General features: G+C 46.2%; 1 pseudogene; it reads left to right on the forward strand.

The window, feature by feature from the left end:
- The window catches only part of LOC139238020 (retinol dehydrogenase 8-like), a 34,263-nt pseudogene extending 23,791 nt beyond the window's left edge, over positions 1–10,472 (forward strand).
- The last annotated feature ends 4,043 nt before the right edge of the window (positions 10,473–14,515 follow it).

The raw sequence follows: 14,515 nt of genomic DNA on the forward strand, positions 1-14,515 counted from the left end.
CCCTAGAAATAGTGGATGCATTGGTGGTCATTTTCCAACATTCTCTAGACTCTGGATCAGTTCCTATGGATTGGAGGGTAGCTAATGTAACCCCACTTTTTTAAAAAGGAGGGAGAGAGAATTATAGACCGGTTAGCCTGACATCGGTAGTGGGGAAAATGTTGGAATCAATTATTAAAGATGAAATTGCATGGCATTTGGAAAGCAGTGACAGGATCAGTCCAAGTCAGCATGAATTTATGAAAAGGAAACCATCCTTGACAAATCTTCGAGAATTTTTGTGATGTAACTAGTAGAATGGACAAGGGAGAACTAGTGGCTTTTGACAAGGTCTCACACAAGAGATTGGTGTGCAAAATTAAAGCACATGGTATTGGGGATGAAGGGATGCACAATTCACAAGAAACCCCCCTGTGTTTGGGCTCATTCAAAAGGAAATTTAATTTGGGACTATCTAACAAAAAGTTTGGAACTCTAAAGTGCTTATGGAAGAAACTACGAACTTTAATAGAATTTTGGATTTTAAAAGACAAACTCAAGGCTGTGGGCGGACCTATGGAACTAGCAAGAGACAGTCTAATTAAGTGAAGCTACCTGGGTGTGAGGACTAAGTTAACCTGTCTGGAAGAATGAGTATTCGAAAATCCTTCCCCCAAAAGAGACATTAACATCACAAAATCACCCACAGGTAGCTACCCATCAACATAGGTCTGGTCAACCATTTCAGCATATACATCACAAAGAGGCTCAATCCAGCCTTTTTGCGAAAGACTAAGCACAAAAGGACATTGCAATTACCAAACTAATATTTCCATCAGGAAACAGTTTTCGAACATCAACTCACTCAAAACATATCAACTTTTAAACAAGCCCGACAAAATATTACAAAGAAGAACCAAGCCCGTCAAAATTATACAAAGGATTTTGAAGAGATTTGGCAGGAAGATTAGATAACTGAAATCATATAACTGGCCCCTGTTTTCAACAGAGGTTAGGTGGTTGCTAGGAAGCTACGAGGCTGCTCCTACCTCAGATGACACTTTGACTGACAGACTAGTAACACACTACGCTGTCATCACGACAAGGAGAGAAACCAACGCGACAGTTGTAAACTAACTTCTCCAGCCTCGAAGTCCTGAAGGAAGGAAGAACATCACCATCGCAGCAGCAACTGACCACAGTCAACGTGGTATCAAGGGAAAAACAACCGCGACCTAGCGTTAATTATCAAAAGTATTGGTAAGCATGGTCCCTGCCTGCCCTGGAGTCTAACCTAGCTAGGGTTAGGTATTGGGAGGTGGGAGGTATAATTTTACTGTAACCCCCTTTGAATGTGTAGTGTATTGTTCTTCATTAGAGTGATTATGTTTGACCTTGTACCTTTCCTTGTATTCTTTATTAGAGTGATTGTAAGTTTGGCCTTGTATTTTTCTTACTAGAGTAATAAGCCTGTATTACTTTGACTAATAAAAACTAAGTTCTTTTGCATCAAACCAGTGCCCTTTGCACTTTTGTCACCCCCCCCAAATAAATCCAGAGTACAGAAACCAAGGGAGTGGGAGCGATTCGAACCGCTCAAGTTGGTCAGAAGGGAACCGGAACCCCTCATAGAGACCACCCCCTTAGAAAATGGCGACCACGAAGGGACGACTCTGGTACAAGGTGTGTGATGTGGAAAGTGCTGGTTTGGGGCAAAAAACCAAAATGGAAGAGAGGATTTCCTCCTATGTATAAGAAAGTGAATGTAACTAAAGAATGGGTGCTTAGTCTATTGCGCGCTGAGCGTCCAGCTAACGCTGCAGTCAAGTGGACAGCAAGCAAAGATCACAAGGAAGCAGTAGAGAAAGCAATTTGGTTGGTCTGTCGACAGCGGCAGGTCCAACTCCTAGACAGAATGAATGAAACATTACAGGCAGAGTTATGGGAATGCACAGAGAACTACCAGGGTTATGTCAGAAGAAAGATTATTGGGAGAACTCCGTAAGCTAAAGCAGGAAAGAACCCAAAAAATGGAAAGGTTTAAAAACAGTCAGGACTATTTTCAATGCCAGGTTACTGAGGCTAAAAGTAATGAAAAGTCACTGAGGGAGGAAAGCACTCGCCTCACCCTACAAATAAAAGAGCTCCAGGAAAGATTAAAAGATGTGCAAGCAATGTGTAAAGTAGCTAGCACTAATGGGTTTGAATCGGGAGACCACAGTTCCTGCCAGCAACAAATTAAGAGTTTAAACCTTGCTCTGTCCAAGGTAAAAGGTATGGTATACCTAATAAGCCCAGGTATGCCCCAGGTAAACCTGGAAGAGAAGGAGGAAACTACCTGGCCACCACCTGTGGCACCGGTGACTACACCGGTGCAGCAGGAGGAGGGGCAAATCAGTTGCGGGGCGGACAGGGATTGTGAACCACCACCACCTGTAGCACCGAGTTTCAGCTCGGCTTGGCTGCAGGGAAGAGAGGGAGGCGAGCCAGAACAGGGAGAGCCAGAACCAGGGCCAATGTGCCCGGTCCGGCACAGAAGTTTGGCCCGCCCACCAGTGCCGGGGTTCCAGGGCCCCTGGAAAGTCAGTGTGTTCCCCCACACTCCCCACTAGCTTAGGGCTTTGATAAGCCACCTGGGAAAGCTAACTCCAAAGGGAGTCCCCTCGGTTCACTTTGTGGAGGTGGAACAGGCAGGGGATATTAATGGGTGCGATGATGCAGAAATGGCAAAGATGCTTCTTCTATCCCTAGACAGCAAACTGTACCAGTCCATCACTACTGAGAGCAAAAGAGGGCAGAAAACACTTGCTGCCGTCCAAAAGGACATTTTAGAAGCTATGGGCTGCAATGACGGGAGTACCTTCTCCAGAGTGGAGAAAATGGTGCAGCTCACAGGGGAAACCCCACAGGCTTTCGCAGATTGACTGTAGCCGGTGTACCAGAGCGCCTGTAGTGGGTACATAGACAGGGATCAATTAAATCCGGACAAATTAGCAAACTGGCTCAAAAGCCTAGTAGCTAACAGTTTACCCAGAATAAGAACTAAGGCTGAGGCCTGGTTCGACCCCAGAGATCCCCAAGCCACAGAACAGGGAGTGCTTAGGCAACTGACCCTAGCTTACAGAAACGGCAGAGGGACAGAAGAGCACCCACAAAAGGGAAGGGTTCACGAAATCTGACCTAGCCAAGATAAGAGGGAGTGGCACCCTCCGATAAAATACTTACCTGCTTCGGATGCAGAGTAGGCACTGGAGAAAGGATTGTAAAAATCCTTGGAAGAATAGCGCAAGAAAGAATTCTCCAGCCCCTGCCCAAAAGACCGAGACAGATAAGCCAGTGCCTCCCCACTCATTTAAGACCTTTTTAACTGCGCTCCGAGCCATGTTGGATCGCCCTGGGAAGATAGCCACCACCACCGGTTACCAAGATCCCATCTGCCCCCTCCCAACCGCGACTAGGACAGGCACAGCCTGTCCACCTGTGTGCCCTCGAGTATGATGTGTGGGGGAGACCGACCGTACAGATGGAAGTGGAAAAGGTGAAAGGGACTTACCTGCTGGACACTGGTGCCTCAAGCACCCTTGCCTATGCAGCTAACCCCGCCACCTCACCTCTGTCTAACGGGGTCACTACAGCTTGGTGGGTTTCACAGGCACTGAACAGACTGGCTCATTCTCCGTTCCGCTCTCCATTCATTTAGGTACACTCCACACTAAGTGGACTTGTGTCCTGATGAAGTTGGAGCAGGAAGGGAGAGGGATCCTGGGGGCTGACTTCATTCTAGGCCACGGGATCCTAGTGGATTTAAGAAACCACTGTCTTTGGAGGTCAGTCTGCATGGGATAGGAGAGTGAGATGATGGTTATCCCAGGAAAACAGGGAAAAGGGACGGTATGCACCATGAAACCAAAGGAGGGTTACGACCTTGAATCACTGGTCAGTAACACCCCGATAGAATACCAATATGTGAGGAAAAACCTTGCAGCTTTTGCCTCTCTCAAACACGACTGTGGGAGAATAAACGGGATCAAGGTTAGCATAGATGGGGACCCCATGACCCGACCACAGAAACAGTACAACTTCCCCGGGAGGCGGAGGCAGACATGGAAACAGCCTTGGGTTCGCTGGTTGAACATGGGGTATTGAGACCAATAGCTACCCATGTGAACTCTCCATTGTGGCCGGTTAAGAAACCGGACAACTCCTGGAAAGCCACGGTGGACTATCGAGTACTCAACCGTAATATCCCTGCCTGTGCACTCACTGTTGCTGCTGTCGCCGACCTGATTGAAAGTATCCCAGCCTCTGCGACCACCTTCACGGTGCTGGATATTTCTAACGGGTTCTGGTCCATACTTTTTAAGAAGGGACGATCAGTACAAGTTTGCTTTTACCTTTAAGGGACAGCAATACACTTGGAACTGTCTCCCTCAGGGCTTCCACAACAGCCCCAGTATTTTCCATCAGTGTATGGCCAACTGTTTAAAGAGTTTCAGCAGACCCCAGCAATTAGTACAGTATGTGGATGACCTGCTCCTGTTCACCGATGAGGGGGAGGAGCATGGCCCACTGCTGGAGCTGCTGAAAGAAAAAGGATTTAAAGTAAACCCCAAGAAGGCACAGCTAAATTCCTGGGTCTGGCTGTGCACACTGGGGAAAGAGCCATTGACAAAGCTAGAAGGGAAGCAGTGCAGAAGTTACCCGTCCCCAACACAGTAACAGGAGTAAGATCTTTGCTAGGGCTAACCGGGTACTACAGCGATTTCATTGAGGATTATGCAGCCACAGCAGCCCCTCTGCTCCGTCTCCTACACAAGGGAGTGGACTGGGAATGGGACAAAAGTTGCGACGCAGCATTTATCCAACTTAAGACCTGTAGACCGTGCCAGCTCTAGGGGCCATAGAAGGGGGTAAAGATTTTTCCTGGAGGTAGCAGCCAGTGGGGACAGCCTGAGTGCAGTACTGCTCCAGGAGCGGCTCGGCCGGCTGAGACCAGTGGTTTACTCCTCCAGAATATTCACGGATGTGGAGAAGGGATACTCCAACTGTGAGCTGCACCTCCTAGCCACTCACTGTGATCTTCACAGGGGGGTCCCCTATCACACTCCTTACCCACCATACGCCCACGCAAATTCTCCTGGACGCGAGAATTAAGGACGGGACAGTGAGCATTGCCCGCATTGCTCTCTGGACCCCGCTCCTCTCCCAAATGGACCTAAAGGTAAAGTGTCTCTGCGAGCCACGACTCGCAGCCAACATGATTTATCCAGGGACAGCCCATCGGTGTTCCATAGAAGGGGTATGGGAAATTGACATAGGTTTTCGGGCTGGGTTACACGCCACAGCCCGAGAGATCTATGTAGACGGTTCAAGCACAGTATCTGCGGGTGAACGACTCACAGACTGCGGAGTTTATGACCCTGAGGCAGGCATTGCCCTGGCAATTAAACGCCCCAGTGCTATGAATGCCCAGCACGCTGAACTGTCTGCGGTGGTGTATGTAGTCACACACCCCGAAGAACTGCCTACCCCATACACGATTTGCTTGGACAGTATGTTCACATGCAATTCGTGTATGGAGTACCTGGCTATCTGGTCCCGCTGCGGATACACATCCGCAGACGGGAGACCCCTGGCAATTAATCCCCTACTGGAAAAGATCATGGAAGTCATAGGGGAGGAAGGGAGTATCTACATACATAAGGTGAAAGCAGATTCCACCACCGAACCCCGTAGCAAGGGAAACCAGCAGGCTGACATGTTGGCCAAGCAGGGGGCCCGCACGGGAAAGCTCTGGAATCCGTACAACCCAGGACCCATAGCAGCAGTCAGGGGCAGGATGGGGATGGCAGGGAATGCAGGGATAGCTTTGCCCCCAGACCTTTAAACGGTCCAGACTCAAGACCCCGTCCTCAAAACTGTCCTGAACACGCTAGCTAAAGGGGAAAGGATAGATGGCCCGTATGGCATTGCAGCAATTGCCATTAAAGGCAGCTGTTCAAGGGGGAGCAATTGGCAGTACCGCAACAACACCGGAGGGAATTCCTCCAGCTGGCCCACGAGGGTCCAGGAGCAGGACACCCCAGACCTGAGACCACTTGGCAATGAGTGGAACAGGCAGGGTGGTGGCCAGGACTCAGGGAAGACGTCCGCGAGTTCTGTGCTAGGTGTCTGGTGTGCGCGGCCAACAACCCCGACCCCCAGAAAAGAAAGGTGTCTATGGGACATATCAGGAGGGTAGAGGGACCCTGGTAGTCAATCCAAATCGAAGCTACCTGGGTGTGAGAACTAAGTTAACCTGTCTGGATGAGTATTCGAAAATCCTTCCTCCACAAGAGACATTAACATCACAAAATCACCCAGAGGTAGCTACCCATCAACATAGGTCTGGTCAACCATTTCAGCATATACATCACAAAGAGGCTCAATCCAGCCTGTATGCGAAAGACTAAGCACAAAAGAACATTGCAATTACCAAACTAATATTTCCATCAGGAAACAGTTTTCGAACATCAACTCACCCCCAACGTATCAACTTTTAACGAGCCCGACAAAATATTACAAAGAAGAACCAAGCCCGCCAAAATTATACAAAGGATTTTGAAGAGATTTGGCGGGAAGATTAGAACACTGAAATCGTATAACTGGCCCCTGTTTTCAACAGAGGTTAGGTGGTTGCTAGGAAGCTACAAGGCTGCTACTACCTCAGATGACACTTTGACTGACAGACTAGTAACACACTACGCTGTCATCATGGCAAGGAGAGAAACCAACGCGACAGTTGTAAACTAACTTTTCCAGCCTCGAAGTCCTGAAGGAAGGAAGAACATCACCATCGCAGCAGCGACCGACCACAGTCAACGTGGTATCAAGAGAAAAACAACCGCAATCTACCATTAACTATCAAAAGGATTGGTAAGCATGGTCCCTGCCTGCCCTGGAGTCTAACCTAGCTAGGATTAAGTATTGGGAGGTGGGAGGTATCATTTTACTGTAACTCCCTTTGAATGTGTAGTGTATTGTTCTTTATTAGAGTGATTATGTTTGACCTTGTACCTTTCCTTGTATTGTTCTTTATTAGAGTGAATGTAAGTTTGGCCTTGTATTTTTCTTACTAGAGTAATAAGACTGTATTACTTTGACTGTAATAAAAACAAAGTTCTTTTGCATCAAGCCAGTGTCCTTTGCACTTTTGTCACCCCCCCCCCAAATAAATCCAGAGTACAGAACCCAAGGGAGTGGGAGTGATTCGAACCGCTCAAGTTGGTCAGAAGGGAATCTGACCCCCTCATAGAGACCACCCCCCTTACAGGGGTAATGTATTGACGTGGATAGAGTACTGGTTAGCAGACAGGAAGCAAAGAGCAGAAATAAACGGGTCCTTTTCAGAATGACAGTCAGTGACTAGTGTACCGCAAGGTTCAGTGCTGGGCCCCAGCTATTTACACTATACATTAATGATTTGGACGAAGGAATTGAATGTAATATCTCCAAGTCTGCAGATGACACTAAGCTGGGTGGGCAGTGTGAGCTGTGAGGAGGATGCTAAGAGGTTGCAGAGTGACTTGGACAGATTAGGTGAGTGGGCAAATGCATGGCAAATGCAGTATAATGTGGATAAATGTGAGGTTATCCACTTTGGTGGCAAAAACAGGTCTCCTAATCTGAGAAAGGACATCCGTGCTATTGAGGGAGTGCAGCGAAGGTTCACAGACTGATTCCCGGGATGGCAGGACTGACATATGAAGAAAGACTGGATCGACTAGGCTTATATTCACTGGAATTTAGAAGATTGAGAGGGGATCTCATAGAAGCATATAAAATTCTGAAGGGATTGGACAGGTTAGATGCAGGAAGAATGTTCCCGATGTTGAGGAAGTCCAGAACCCGGGGTCACAGTCTAAGGATAAGGGGTAAGCCATTTAGGACTGAGATGAGGAGAAACTTCTTCACTCAGAGTTGTGAACCTGTGGAATTCTCTCCCAAAGAAAGTTGTTGAGGCGTGTTCGTTAGATATATTCAAAAGGGAGTTTTGGCCCTTACGACTAAAGGGATCAAGAGGTATGGAGAGAAAGCAGGAATGGGATACTGAAGTTGCATGATCAGCCATGGTCATATTGAATGGTGGTGCAGGCTCGAAGGGCCGAATGGCCTGCTCCTGCAACTATTTTCTATGTTTCTCTGTTTTTATAACAACCTCAATCCCTAACAACCTTAATGCCTTACAAGGAGTGACCTGGTGAATGTGGGGTTGGAGCCAAATCAAGAAAGTGCAGAAGGGGTGGTCCAATTTCTCCTTCAGTTCAGAGCTAGGACATGCTTTGCTTTTTATTCTTTCCCTTCCTACTCAGTCCCTCATTGAAGCACAGCCATTCAGTGACCCACAACAGTGCAACACACTTGCCACACAAGTTGTATTCCAATTTGTGTTTCACTGGCTGCATTGTAACATATGTTCCTCTCATCCTATAGGTTCCCATGTCAAGGAGATTCCAGAGGACAATTTAAACAGCGCTCTAGCAGTTCACAGCACCTTATGTCACCCAATCTTAGTGACAAGCCCCATCACAAATGACTCAATCAGAGGGTCAGTTGTAGGAAGGGAAACTTGAAAAGACTTGCATTTATATAGCGCCTTTCATGACCACAGGACGTCTCAAAGCGCTTTGCAGCCAATGAAGTATTATTTGGGGTGTAGTCACTGTTGTAATGTGGGAAAAGCGGCAGCCAATTTGCGCACAGCAAGCTCCCACAAACAGCAATGTGATAATGACAAGATGATGTTTTTGTTATGTTGATTGAGGGATGCATATTGGCCAGGACACCGGGGATAACTCCCCTGCTCTTCTTCAAAATAGTGGCATGGGATCTTTAAGTCCACCTGAGAGAACAGTTTACCATCTCATCTGAAAGACGGCACCTCCGACAGTGCAGTGCTCCCTCAGCACTGCTCCCTCAGCACTGCACTGAAGTGTCAGCCTAGATTTATACACTCAAGTTCCTGGAGTGGGACTTCTGACTCAGAGACCAGTGTGCTACCCACTGAGCCATTGGCTGCCACTTAAAAGCTTGGTGCAGCATAGAACACAGTACAGAACACAAATGGAAAATAGCAAGTGAAAGTCCAATTAGAGAAGCTGCAATTTGTTGGTGCGAGGTTGAGCTCAAGGACTACAGCAGATGCTGAACCCATGGGTCTCAAATAGCCAGTTTAGTAGCTCAATATGGACAGTTCATGCACTCATTTGAGCATATGACAAGCAGCTTGAGATATCAATGTAGGAGTTCACAACACTCATCTGTCCAGTGTGGCATGATCATCTGACTAAGCTGCAGACTATCTTGAAGAGTGTGGCCACACCAGAATCTTATATAGCGGTGCCTCCTTGGCCAAGATACCAGACTTCCTTACCCAATTAAATATTTGGGTTTTGAGATCCTGGGCTGCAGTCTTCTCAGCACTTCACACTTTGGCTGAGCTGCAATCTACAGTAGTCTGTCTTCTCTATACTCACAGGGCTTCGAGAATCTCATTGCTGCTCATCAGCCTGCTCCTGCAAAGATCTCTGATTATGCTTGTGTGTGCCTAGCAGCAGCGGGGAATGGTAGAATCTGGCACAAGTAATGCTATTGACTAAGGGAAAAGGTACATCTGTTTCGCCAAGCCGTCCCACTCAAATGACAACAAGGGGTAGACTTTCCCCTGACTGTGAGCAATGAGACACCAACTAGTTCAGTACAATGTTTATAGCCAGCATTAAAAAATGCTGGCAGTGAAGATATCACTGGCTAATGCCGGAAAATTACATTGAGTTGAAAAAAAATTGAACGAACACTTACTTAAAACATTTTAAACTAAATGCAAGGCTGACACCAGTTGACAAGTTTGATCAAAAAAACTACAATTGGGATAAAATTCAGCTTCGGCAGAGGCGCAAAACAGGCAATAGCAGATTGACTGTCCATTTCAAATCAAGTAATACTACAGCCCATTTTACACCCTCATTAAAGTTTAAAACTTCAGAAATAAGCAAACAGCAATATGTGTGAAAAAATTAAAAAAGGAAAGGAAGGGACATCACCTTATGATTTGTTTTTGCCTGTAAAAACAGACTAACTGGTTTCAGTAATGTGTGGAGGTTGCCAAGGATGATGACTAATTTAAGATTCATTCCAATATGAAGATTTTCAGAAACAAGGGGATAGGTGATTTGCTGATATAGTTAATATAAATAATTTGTTTACATTTCACCAATTTTTTTAAGGCAACCATCAAAGTGATAAAAATAGAACAGCCAGTATTTTGTTACCAAACCAACATGCTCTATACACCACTAACAGCACTGAAGTACGCTGACAATACAAGAAATTTGTCTGTTCGAATGTTTTACAACCTACTTTTTAATCATGGAACTCTGTTTAAGATAAGTTTGAACTTTCTCAGAATTGTAACATGCAACTGCTTTCGTAATGGTGCTATTTCACCAACCTGATTATAAATATGAAGAACTGGCTTTTAAGAAACACCAGTGACCAAACTGTTGTTTATAACGGCGTTGTCCACTACATTGCAGTATACAGCCATCTTAGAAGTGCTTTAGCCAATTGATTGTTTTTGCATGGATTCTACAAAGTAGAGGTGCTAAAATACATAGAGAATAGAAAAGATACAAGAATTATGTTCAGAGTGAAAAAATGTATTGCAAATGGAAATATTCTGGTCTTGAAAACCTCACAGCCATGGATAATGACATTAGATGACTTGCTTAAAAAACTGAAGGACCTAAACTAACACACACAGTTGAAATAACAAACTTCCTTAAATATTCAAAGATTACATGCATCAATGTAGACCACAAAATTCCAATTACTAATAATTCATCCCCAATCTTCATTCTTTCTCTAGGATGTGTTACTGCAGTTGGCCCTACTGAAGCTCTCTGTATTCTACTCATCATCATAGGCAGTCCCTCGAAGCGAGGATGACTTGCTTCCACGCCAAAAAGGGATGAGTTCACAGGTGTTTCAATGAAGGACCTAGTATTCCAGGTCCTGAACTACATCTTGGAGGGTGGAAGATACCTATGCATGGATTTATTTAACGTGTGGTGACCGTTGCACCAGCCACCACACGGGCTTGACAGAGCTAGGTCTTGGTCCAGTGGCAAGGATTACCCAGGACGACTGGGGACCAGCTCTGCTGCACGGACCTAGTGCGCACACATATCGCAGTGTGGGCTGGCCCGTGCTGCCCCTGGGCCCTCGGCTCTTCTGGGAATGCTGTAAATCTCAGCGGGTCAGGCAGTATCTTAGGAATACTTTATTTTCCTCTCTGCCGCTGGCTATACTGGACCGCACTGATTTCCCAGGTGGTCATTGCAGACGCACTTCCAGGCGGACGGATCGGGCAAAAGTCCAATCTACTGCTGGTGTTGCAACAGAGGCGTTGCACATCCGGGCTCTTCCAGGTGGTGCCGATCAGCGCCGCTGCAAAACCTGACCGGAGGATTACGACGGGGCGTGGGAGACATGATCGCCGCCTTTCACACTGCTCCAGAGCGAGACACAGAGCACAAAGAACCGGAAAATCCAGCCCAATGTTTCAGGTCGATGACCCCCCCCCACCCCCACCCCCCACCGTCAGAACTGGAAAAAAACTAGTTGGTCAATTATAAAAAATATACTTTAATAAGAAATTAGCCCAAAAAGGGATATATTTCTATTGCACTGGAATATTGATTATCTACTCTTTCAACTCTGCAAGCAGAAGTGAGTACATCGATTCATCACCCTTCCAAGTACCAGCCTTGACCCACAAATCCCTGGTAAAAAGCATTCCACCAATGGCAAAGACCGACTCTTGTGCCTGCACACTCCCGCCCCAGCTCGAGGTAAGCACTAAAGTTAATATGTAAATCACCTCCGGCAATCCTGTTGTCAGCCTCTGGGACATTGATCAGAACAAAGCTATCAATTTTAAAAGCAACAGCATGCCTGTTTAAACACACTGCTGCAGTGCTTGACTCTCATAGCAGGTTCGACGTCCACAATCGTGCGAGGGTACATGGAGAAACAATGAGCGCCCAAATTATGTAATGGATTAGCAGGACAATCTGAAGTGAGTAATTCTGAAGAAAACTGATTTCAGCAGAGGCAAGGTAGAGGTTTCAAAGTTCAGAGTAACAATCAGGGGATGTAATTTGGGGACACTGCCAACTGGGTACATTAGAAACATAGAAACATAGAAAATAGGTGCAGGAGCAGGCCATTCAGCCCTTCTAGCCTGCACCGCCATTCAATGAGTTCATGGCTGAACATGAAACTTCAGTACCCCCTTCCTGCTTTCTCGCCATAACCCTTGATCCCCCGAGTAGTAAGGACTTCATCTAACTCCCTTTTGAATATATTTAGTGAATTGGCCTCAACTACTTTCTGTGGTAGAGAATTCCACAGGTTCACCACTCTCTGGGTGAAGAAGTTTCTCCTCATCTCGGTCCTAAATGGCTTACCCCTTATCCTCAGACTGTGACCCCTGGTTCTGGACTTGCCCAACATTGGGAACATTCTTTCTGCATCTAACCTGTCTAAACCCGTCAGAATTTTAAACGTTTCTATGAGGTCCCCTCTCATTCTTCTGAACTCCAGTGAATACAAGCCCAGTTGATCCAATCTTTCTTGATAGGTCAGTCCCGCCATCCCGGGAATCAGTCTGGTGAACCTTCGCTGCACTCCCTCAATAGCAAGAATGTCCTTCCTCAAGTTAGGAGACCAAAACTGTACACAATACTCCAGGTGTGGCCTCACCAAGGCCCTGTACAACTGTAGCAACACCTCCCTGCCCCTGTATTCAAATCCCCTCGCTATGAAGGCCAACATGCCATTTGCTTTCTTAACCGCCTGCTGTACCTGCATGCTAACCTTCAATGACTGATGTACCATGACACCCAGGTCTCGTTGCACCTTCCCTTTTCCTAATCTGTCACCATTCAGATAATAGTCTGTCTCTCTGTTTTTACCACCAAAGTGGATAACCTCACATTTATCCACATTATACTTCATCTGCCATGCATTTGCCCACTCACCTAACCTATCCAAGTCACTCTGCAGCCTAATAGCATCCTCCTCGCAGCTCACACTGCCACCCAACTTAGTATCATCCGCAAATTTGGAGATACTGCATTTAATCCCCTCGTCTAAATCATTAATGTACAATGTAAACAGCTGGGGCCCCAGCACAGAACCTTGCGGCACTCCACTAGTCACTGCCTGCCATTCTGAAAAGTACCCGTTTACTCCTACTCTTTGCTTCCTGTCTGACAACCAGTTCTCAATCCACGTCAGCACACTACCCCCAATCCCATGTGGTACATTGTAGTAGATAAGCAAAGTTCCACTGTACTATAAGTGAAAAGTTGATTTGGAGAAGTTTAAGAAACTCCTATTCAAAACAGAAAGTAAAAAAATAATTTCTCAAATACTAGTACTAATTCGGCTCTCCTGAACTACGTGGCTAAGTAACTCATCCTATCTGCTGATGTCTTCAGCAACCACTAAAGAGACTATTTTTTTTTATGCAGAGAATTTGCACTATAATAAATTCTGGAATACACACTGTTGCCGGTTAAGTGTTATTCTTTGTACGAAATGATGATCATTTTCATGAAATATTTGCATTTGTGCTGTAGTGCTGTTCATGGTATAAGGACAAGAGCAGAAACTTACATTTATAATTGCACCTTAACACAAGGAAACCTCCCAAGGCACTTCAAACAGATGTAAGGAAAACAGATACCAACCACAAGGCAGAGATTAAGACATATGAACATCTCACCATATAACACCATTTATATTCTGCAGTTTAAGTGCAGCTGTGGTCCCTGGCTTCGACTGCCCTCGAAGAATCAGCACGGGGCACTCACGATGCAGCCACGTGCTCCACAAGTGGACGATGAGGGACACCCGAAGTGCGACTGTGGCCATGAGTCCCAGACCACAGAACAAATCACATCAATCTGCCCACTAAGATCTGCAGCTGTGTGTAATGTAGAGACATGATAATCTGATGGAAAGCACCTGACGTGCTTCCAACAAATTGGACATCTGTTCCCCATATAAATCGAGCATGAAGGCCTGAGGCAGCCTCTATTCAAGCAATGCAGAAGGCCCATTAGGAGTCCAGAAAATATTGAAATTGGGGTTGGGAGAAGGAAGTGACCCACATCTGAACAGCATCCCACACACATAAAAGATCCTAAATTAATGAAAAAGGCCAAGAAATTCATACCCATGTTCGGTGTCACCTCAACCTGGTGCTATTTTCAACCTCGCTTCCCCATTCATCTCATATTCCAACACCAGAAAAAGCTTCCAGCACTCCTCCGGCTTGTGGCTCCCGGAATCTCGGGTCTGGCACTCCCACAAGCACCATGAGCGACACCCCTAGAGGATCAGAAAATTATATGAGCTGGCATCATTATCAGATAAGGGCAACTAATTCCTGCACCTGAATCACAGAACAGCTGGCCTACACAGGGAC

Source organism: Pristiophorus japonicus, chromosome 24, assembly GCF_044704955.1.
Source record: "Pristiophorus japonicus isolate sPriJap1 chromosome 24, sPriJap1.hap1, whole genome shotgun sequence".
Lineage (NCBI taxonomy): Eukaryota > Metazoa > Chordata > Chondrichthyes > Pristiophoridae > Pristiophorus > Pristiophorus japonicus.